A 9,775-nucleotide genomic window follows, 5' to 3' on the forward strand; every position below is an offset into this window, starting at 1 on the left:
TATAGCTAAAGAGTTAGACATAAATAATGACTTTATGAACAGAAGTGGTACTTTAAAAATCATTCGTGATCGGTGGACCCCACAAGATCCCCTTTAGAAAATTAGTTATCAAATAATAATTTCCATACAAAAAAATTTTCCGAAATTATTTGAACATTAAAGAAGCTGGTTTATTAATATTCGACTCAGCCGAATATAGCACACTTACTTGTCTCTTACCTTATACTATTTCCCTTAATGGTAAAAATATTACATATAAAGTTATACAATATTATGCCGAATTCTTAATTGTAATAATCCCCGAGTTTTAAATTAGTATCATGTAAAACGAAGGATTACGTTTAGGTTAGCAGGCTGTCCCTTGCTGTTCGCATTAGGGGCACAATTGAATCCATGTTGTGATCCCTTTGTGATAACTGAAAAGAGAAAGAAAATGGTCGTCGTATTATTACACTTCGACCCAACTACTCTGGTTTCCTATCCGAACCATTTAGTCGCACGAATAAAGGAGTCTATCCTTCGGATGTCAGTCTCAGATAGATCCGTTAAGTCATGCATGACATTTTCCCCTACCAGATTCAGTCTATTCTCCGCTAGGGCAGGACACTGACAGATGAAGTCACCTGTACTCTCTTCTTCCTCTTCATCTAGACAGCTCCTGTAGAAGTCATTACTAGGAAGGTCTAGTCTTCTAGCATGGAGCACAAAAGGCCAGTGGCCAGTCACCACTGCGATTAAGTTCCGTAGATTTGCTCTCGGAAACTGAATAAGGATTTGTGGTCTACGCGGGTCATACGACGGCCACATGATCCTCGCCAGTTTACAGGTAGCCTCAGTCAACCATCTGTGTTGCGCGAGCTCGTGGAGTTTTTCACGAATCGAGCGTTTGCAGCTTGAAAGCGGAATGCTGTACTTTAGCAAGAGAATCCGCGATGGTATTGCCAGGTATCTGTCGATGACCTGGAATCCAATACAGTCCCACTATGGAATGTTTCGCCATCTCGTTTAGAGATGCCCGGCATTCTAAGACCAGGTGTGATGTTTTATAGACACCACTTATAGCCCTTAGGGCAGCCTGACTGTCGGTATAAATTCGAATATCTTCCTGATATATTCGATAGAACCTGAGCCAATTTACTGCCCGTAGTTCAGCCTGAAGTACGCTACATTGGTCTGGAAGTTGGAAAGAGCCTTTCGTTCAAATGCGTGCAATATAAAAGCTACCGCCAACGCCATCTCTTGAGGGAGGATAGATTCCATCTCATTTGGGTCGTGTTGAATCGACACTGAAAAGATTTTATCAAAAGATGATTTGGGGGTGCTGTAATCAATGTTTCCTGGAATTGCTCCTAGGAAGTTGATTATGGTAGAGTGGCCTAACTTAGTAAAACGAAGGATAGTCAAACAATAAAAGTAATTTTTATAAAAAATCGGAAGCTTTATTGATCACTGATTACAAAGTAATGCCTTTTTATGCTATTGCTGTAAAAGTGCCTTCTAATAACTTAATGAGTAGATGATAGTATTTCATACTGTTGAGACCTGGAATCTGATGTATATTTGTAATAAATGTTTAAAATCACTCATACAGAAAACAAATCAAAAAAATTATGATTATTATTTTATATTATTTTAGCTTTAAATTAAATTTAAAAATGAAAAATTGTAGTCGATTATTTAGAAAAAAAATTCCATTAAATTTCCTTCAGCATCTGTTATAATTTTACAAAATGTTGCCACCAAATGGTGCACCCTGTTGAGTATACTTCTAGTGTTATTAATGAGAAATATAACAACAACAGCAGTAGCATAAGCAACAAAAAGAGAGTATTAATGGTAAAATACAAAACAATTGTTTGTTGTTATTTTTCTAAAAGAGGCCCAATCCTTGAGGATTTTGATGCTGCTAAGAACAATGATGATGATGATGATATTGAGTTTTCATTGTATTTGAAACAAACAACATCTTGTACTTGGGGGGTTGTTAATAGATGCAACCCAAAAAGGAGTAACAAACAGTGAGTTTGGTGTGGCAACAGAGCAAAACAATACTAGTCAAACTGTATGAACATTTTCTATATAAAAAACATTAAAATAAAATCATAATCATAATTATTTTTTCACTGTTGTGATTTTTTTCTTGTTTTGTGCAATTTTCCAACAATAAATAAAAATTAAATATTATTTATTGCTATTTTGTTCATTCATTCGTATATGAGTGTGTTGTGCTTAAGTATGAGTTGAGTTTTCAATGCATTTCCGTTTTCCTTTATTATTTATTGGGATGTGGACATGTGTATGAGTGTTTGTGTGTGTTTTTGGGTTCAATAGTGAAAAGTGGTGAAACTAAAGTGAAGATTAATTTCATTTTCCATAATAACAATAATAATAATCATCATCATTTTTATTTTATTTAATATTTTGTTAATAACATGCATCATCAGACAATAGATCTTTGTTGTTGCCGTTTAAATGGGGTGTTACTTTTTATTAATAAATCAATTTTATTCATTTTTTATTTAATGTCTTTTCAGGCATATACTACAAATCTCTTGTGCAGCAGCAGTATTCATAACTATGAGAAACTGTATTTTATTTAATAAACGTTTTTCTTATTTTTTATTGTTGCTGCTGTTTAGTAAATTGATTTATATCTTGTAGAAATCATTAAAAAACTTTTAATGTGTGAATAATTTATTGAAAACTGTGACAACCCTTTTGCTGCGAAGCCTGTTATGCATTGCAGTTGGAAACAAATTTTCACATTAAATCATCCATAAATGAGCTTGTGAACAACTATATTTATTGTTTATTAAATTATACTCAAATGTTAGGGTTAGAACAGTAAGTATTTGGAGTCCATAATTTCTAATATTTGTTTTTTTTTTTTGTATATTCATTAATTTTAAACTTTGTCTTGTCATTGTTTATTGGAGATGTGCCTTCGTGGTGCACGTATTAACTGCGGTTTAAACACGAATACGACCAAAAAAGTCTATGATGCCGGATAAGTTCGGTGTCGAAGACAACAGATATTCCACAGACAAGTGTTTGTGATACTTGTTAGAAATGAGTTAGTGTTAAGTGTATATAATACAAGATGAATGTAGGAGTATCCGGAACTTAATCGCCGGATGTTTAGGGTGTATTAGTTCATGCCAGATTTATCACAGTCTATAAACAAAGTGTTTGTCTTAATTGATGGAATCCTGTATACTGAATATGTCTCAAGGTACTTTAAATTGCCAAGTAGGGTGACACATTGACTGAGTCGTCTATTCAACTCCACCTATGATTTAAAAAGTACAACCGTGAAATAAGTCCGACACCGCAGGTGTTAAAGCAAAGCAGTTCGAGATCTTGTTACATTTGAAGGTTATAGCTTTAGACGCGAAATAAATACTATATAGGTTCTTTTTTTAAGTTGTAGTCAATAATTGTGCCCTCAGTTTTTTCCTGCGAAAAATATTCCACTTCTCGACGAACAGTTTAGTAGTCTACCATGAATTCCCAATATAAGATCATTAACCAATTTACTGTCCTATATTATTATATAGACAGTTGTCTTTCATATCACCAAATTTCTCTTCTGTATCAGTCCAGTTAAGGGTCATCCTAGGGGAGATAATACAGCATGACGTCTTAAAACAAGTACAAGCAACCAATACAGCTCAGGCTATATATTGGTTGCTTTTCCTAAGAAGCGAGTTCATGGTCTGCTATAATGTTGGACATGTGTCTACCTTACTGTACTTCACTATTGGGAATCGGACTGTCAGATCGCAATTACAAATTAAATTCTAACCTAATTTAGCAGAACCCACCACCTCCGTACTGACAGACTAGCACAATACCATCTAGTCTATCAGGGCACCCAAATACAATATATCTTTCGGAATTGACTCGATATAAATTTTTAGAAATATTACTTGAACATACTCCTTTGTGCTATAGATAGTTGTCATCCTGCAAAGAATTGTAGAAGATTTTCGAGTAGATGAACTCTGCATTTTATCGGCGTCCCATGACTCGGGAGTAGATAAACTCTTGTCAACGGTACTTGGTTATATAGCCTAAATGTTTCAACTCTATTTCTAATTGTTCTTTCCCTTATTTCATTTAAGGCAAATCTGCCATATTAGTCTGCAGAGATGTATAACTCTGTGGGTCTATGTTTTAGTGTGCACCCAAAACTGAAAGTTTTTTTTAACTTACCATTTAAACTAAAATCTTATATAATAAAAAAATTTTACAAAAAAAATCCTAAATCTTTCATATGCCTGACGACAAACAAAAATATATAAAATTTGTATTTGTTGGCTCCACAATAGTAAATAATTATGAAAAACATTTTAGTGCGCTTTAGAACAATTTTATTTAAAGAATCACAATTTTTTGACATCCGCTGTGACGTTTGCAACGGGGCCTATAACACATGTACGATTGTATCATAATTTTTCATTTAGTTCCATATATTATTTATTTTTTATCATACATATTTAAAAATTACACTATATGCTTACATTTGTAATATTTTTAAATAATTTTTTGGCACCAACACTTTATTATTTTTGTTTCAATTTTTTTTTTTTATTTTTTTTCTTTTTGCACTTGCATGTTGCATAAAAAATATATTTTTTCCTTTTTCTGACATGTTTGTGCTGTATATATTTTGCATATGTGTGCATGTAAGTGGATATATTTTTGGGGTTTCACCCTATAGTAGATGTCTTAGGACATGTGTTTTAAGTGATTCTAATGATACATAATTCCCAATTTGACTAATGTCTCGTAATACATCCTTTCAAGTCCGCAGTCAATGAAACTATTTATTGGAAAAGTAGTAAAAGAACGAGTGTCCTATGTATCCGTTCAGAGCTCGGCAATTACAATAGGACGCCTTGAATTAAATGCTAAGGAACCGATGACGGACAATCCATTCAAACGGAGGCAATATTTGAGTAAACTCCTTATTTCCCAAGACTATACTGATAATTAACAACTGAGAAACTTAAAAGATCACTTGAGAGAACTTAAAACATCACTTGAGAGAAACGAGGAAAGATATAATACTGCTACGACTGCAAGCTCAATCGTCCAAGAATATCTCTATTTCAAAAAAGACGTGACTTCCGATTATTAGAAGTAGGTGACATAGTTGACGAAAACGGCATCCTGTATTCTGATTAAAAAACGTCAATCTTAAAATCGGGGTTTCCTTTACTGAGAATATCTCGTTCTTGATTTTTTACTACGTATTCCAGTCTAAGAGGGTTTCAGATTTAGGATCACAATACAAAATTAAAGCAGCGAAAAAGGAAAGACTCACTGTAACGTATCACTCTGGTGTACTTGTAAATTATAATTGCACGCGAACTGGATACATTCAGCCTCCATAGAGACAAGTACTAATTGCTCTGACTCTAGAGGAGTCATTTAACTTGAGGTCTAAGTTTCGGAATTCCCCTGAGCCGATTAATGGAGAGATCATGATTTGTCTTATTCTTCTCTCCGATCGTGCGACAGATGTGTGTAATTGTGGATGAACTGTATAATATTGCTTTCAGCCTCTAGAGGAGTCATTTAATTGGTGGTCTATGTTTCGGAACTCTCATGTTGCGGTTAATGAAGAGATCACTTATAGCCGCACGTAGAGGTTGTGGTTGATCCAGTCATGGTTCACACGATTTGTCCTATTCTTCTCTCCGATTGTGCTCTAAGTGTGGGTTAGCTTTCTTATCTCTATCCTAATCAATATTTCGAGACAACAGAGAACCCTCAGAATAGACATTGAGGGCTAAATATATAAATAGTTGATAATAATAAAATTGGAATACAGAATAAATTATGGATGGGTGGACGAGCTCCGCAAATTAATAGCCGAAACATCAGAAGACATTTCATATGGATGCTTGAAAATTTAAGTAATGCTTCTGAAGTAAGTAATGCAATAGAGCACCGATGGTCAGATAATAAATAGATAAAGCACTCGAGCAAAGTGCGGTATCTGTCATGAACTAAAACTGTCAACTGTAAGTTTCTTAGGAATCCCAAGGGGCAATGATATTAGCCGGTATGGCAGGTATTCTTGTAGAGAAAATTTGCTTCGTTAGACTTTTCCTTTCGTATATTCATGCCAAGTCTTTCCCGGGGTCATGTTTCCTTGAAGAAAGGCCCCCATCTTGGTGTGATTGCAATGCAGGGAAAAAGAGGTGCTATCAATACCTCTAGTCTGTCGGAAATATAAACTGGTGATAATCAAATGTGTCTTCGGTCTTTCCTAGGAATGCTTTGACATGGGGTCGAACCAGAGAACAACAGCCAGTAGCCAGTTGACCACATGACTTTGTCCTGGTTAGTCTCCTCAGGCGGGTCATGTTTCCATGACTTTGTCCTGGTTAATCTCCTCAGTCGGGGCATGTTTCCTTAATGATAGATCCCACCTTTGTGTATTACAATCCGGGGGTATAGATATGCTACCAGTATCTCTAGTCTGCCGGGACTAAAAACTCCTCGGCTTGTCCTTGCTATGATTTGACATAGAGTCTGTCCAGAGAACCACATAAACTGGTACTACGGGTGGCCAGTTGCTCGCAGGACTATGTTCTGGCTGGTCAGTTGGTTGAGGTTCCTTCGAGATCCACGTAGTGGCTGTGGTTTAAACCCAAGTTCACGGGAAGAGTAAGTGGCGGTTAAAGGACTAAAGTAATGTAATGTAACGATGAAAGATATCATACACAAGTTATTCCATTAAATGGTTCAGAATAAATTCTGTTCATACCAGAATTTCGGCTTAATTGACGGATTCGTACATCGGTCTACTGGATCCGTCTCTAGGTGATGTTGTAAACGAAACTGAAGCAACGAAAGTTATGCAAAGGGGCAGCAATGTTCGGAGATTAGATAGCTCCTTCCTTGAACAAGGTGCTTGTACATAAATGGTCCGTAACTGCGTAAGAAATACACAAGACGACAGTGGTGAGTTATGTTTTATACTCACCAAGTGGTTGTAATAGTAGGGCTTCGCGCCAAGTACTCACGTAAAGCACTTCGACTTCAATATCCTGGTCATTTGTGTGAGGTTCTTTTGGTTTAAGCCCAAATTCGAGGGAAGAAAAATTGTCGGTTAAAGATGCACGGTGGAACCCATATTTCAGGTTAGTTGGTTCTGTTGGCGACACAAGCGTTGGAAACCATCTGCGTAAGTTAAGTAATGAGATGTAAAACATCAGTGGTCAGTGATTATATAGTTCGAGAACTTGAGCGAAGTGCTTGTACATGGACCGGCTCATTCATGTCCTAAAACAGATCAGTGTACGATTGTTCCAGATTTTCAATTATCAAGGCGATGTAGTAAAATATAATAGTGTATTCGCCCAACTATATTTTGTTCCATGTTTTGGATTTTTCGCTTTTACATTTTTATAACTTGTTAAAACATAAATCATGGCATATATTGCATTTTAGTTTTTGTGTATGATTTATTACCAAATGAATTACGATTGTCAGGCCAAAAAGAACAGAGCAGAAAAAAACACCAAAAAGAAGGAACAAAAAACAACGATGACATAAGCCGGGCTAACTTTTCATTTTTTGGGGGCAACAAAAACAAAATATTGTTGTTAAACTATTTATATTAAAGTTAAGAACAAAAATGAAAAAAATCACAAATTCCAACAAAAAAAAAAAATGGAAAAAATTAGTGCCTGTTGTATGAGCAGATAAAGTAACAAACATGAAATGCAAAAATGTGTCCAAGTTAATGCCAACAACAACAGAAATACAACATACCACTATAAAATGGAATGAAATGTTTTAAACATGCAATTTTTTGTTGCAAGTTATATTTCTACTTTTTTTGCAATGTTTTATGTTAGTTTTTTTTTTATTTTCAACATTTCATTTTATAGAGACAACGTAAGTCGAAAAGATTAACTATAAATAAATTATATTTAAACGAAAAACAGAGATTAATATCAAAGTGTAAATTATTATGAACATGTATCAAACAATAATTTTGTATGTAGTAATATTTGTAGATTGTCTACATGCAACTTGCAACTTACAACATGTAATAAACATACAAACACTCACCCAGTTAGCGAGACAGTCAGTCAAAGTAGTAAAACAAACCAAAGCAAAACTACCAGCCATCTATCCATCCATCCAGCTAACACGAAGCCTGCCTGCCTGCATGCACAGTTATTTGTTGGTCCGTTTGTTGTTGGTAGCCTGACAAACGGAAATGACAGCTTTAATTGATTACTAGTAGTAGTTGTATAGTAGTCATTTATATATTTTTTTCTTGCATTTTTTGGTAGCAGCACAAGTATCCAACGAATGTGTGTGTGTGTTTAGCCAAATTGCCAACAACTGCTGCCTACACTACTTACAACATTATGGGAATAAAACCAACCGAGTAGGAAAGCGAGCGAAAAGAACATGTTTTTCTTTACATGTTTGTTTTTCTATTTGTTTGATCTAAATGTATGATTTTCTAAAAGTTGCATTACAATTATTTCAAGTGTTGATTTAAAGATACTTGCACCACAAGATAGAAGACAACATAAACATTTACCGTAAATTAAACTTGTATATTTTTCAAGATTTCTTAAAGTAACATTGACATGCATTTAAATCATTTTTCAAACCTTAAGATTAAAGAGAAATATTTTGTTTGAAATTTTAATTAAAATCAATTGAACAGGAAACGGCATAAGTATGTATCTGTGAATTTTTGACAATTGCACTTATCTTGCTAAGTTTTTAATCAGTCATTAAATCAGTAATAAAATTTTAACCTTCCAGGGGCGAATAGTATCTTCCTTTATAAGTTCTCAGGGAAACATAATACCTAGAATAGAATGAAAACATGATCTTTAAAGAAGTTTGCTTGAAGAGATAAACTGTAAAAACTATAACAAGTGCAACATCAAAATAAATGCCTGGACTCCGTAAGCTATCTGCAACAAGAAATTGAAAGCCTGGACTCCGTAAGCTTTCTGCATTTCAACGAAATCAATTAATCAGGTAATCAGCTGTTGACTTTTAGTCAAAATGATCAGTATCGCGAAGTGGAAAGGGAAAGTTAGGTGAAATGCAGCGGGATATACTGCAATACTTTAATAGGCAATTGGGAATGAGGAGGCAAAGTGAAAGGGAGCGAGATGCACGGAAACACGCTTTTCGGCAAATAGATGAGCAAGATAAATTGCAGAAGGCAAACCTTCAGAGAAATGGGCTATGGTTCCCTTATCTGGTCGATTATCACGAAAATACATTATATATTAAATGAAGCGGCAATATATAATAAATTAAATCGACATATTGCAAATGTTTACCGTAGAAGCGGTGGCACGAAGAAGAATACTCTATACCAAATTTTTAACATATAGAGCATACAAATCGAAATACTAGAATTTAAAGTATCGATGTTGGACTGAATCCGATGTTAGTATGGCCCAGAGATTTGATATATTCAAACGTACGTCCACCAACCATTTAACACTTTTTGAGAAAATACTTTGCTATGTATCAGCCACCACGTGAAACCCGAATGTCAAATCATTCCAAAGAAGTGAGGAGGGTACATATGATCACCTTTGGTTTATTGTACCGGAATATTAAAGATATTGATAGCAAATCTTTCCCACAGGTTGACGAGATTTCAGGCCACACTGATGCAAAAATTGTTGTTGGAACACCTAAAATTATAAAATAATCTAGGGCTCTGCATTGATGTCCAGGCCTAAAACGTGTGCAACGTCAACGATAT

This window comes from Lucilia cuprina, chromosome 5 (genome assembly GCF_022045245.1).
Source record: "Lucilia cuprina isolate Lc7/37 chromosome 5, ASM2204524v1, whole genome shotgun sequence".
Classification (NCBI taxonomy): domain Eukaryota; kingdom Metazoa; phylum Arthropoda; class Insecta; order Diptera; family Calliphoridae; genus Lucilia; species Lucilia cuprina.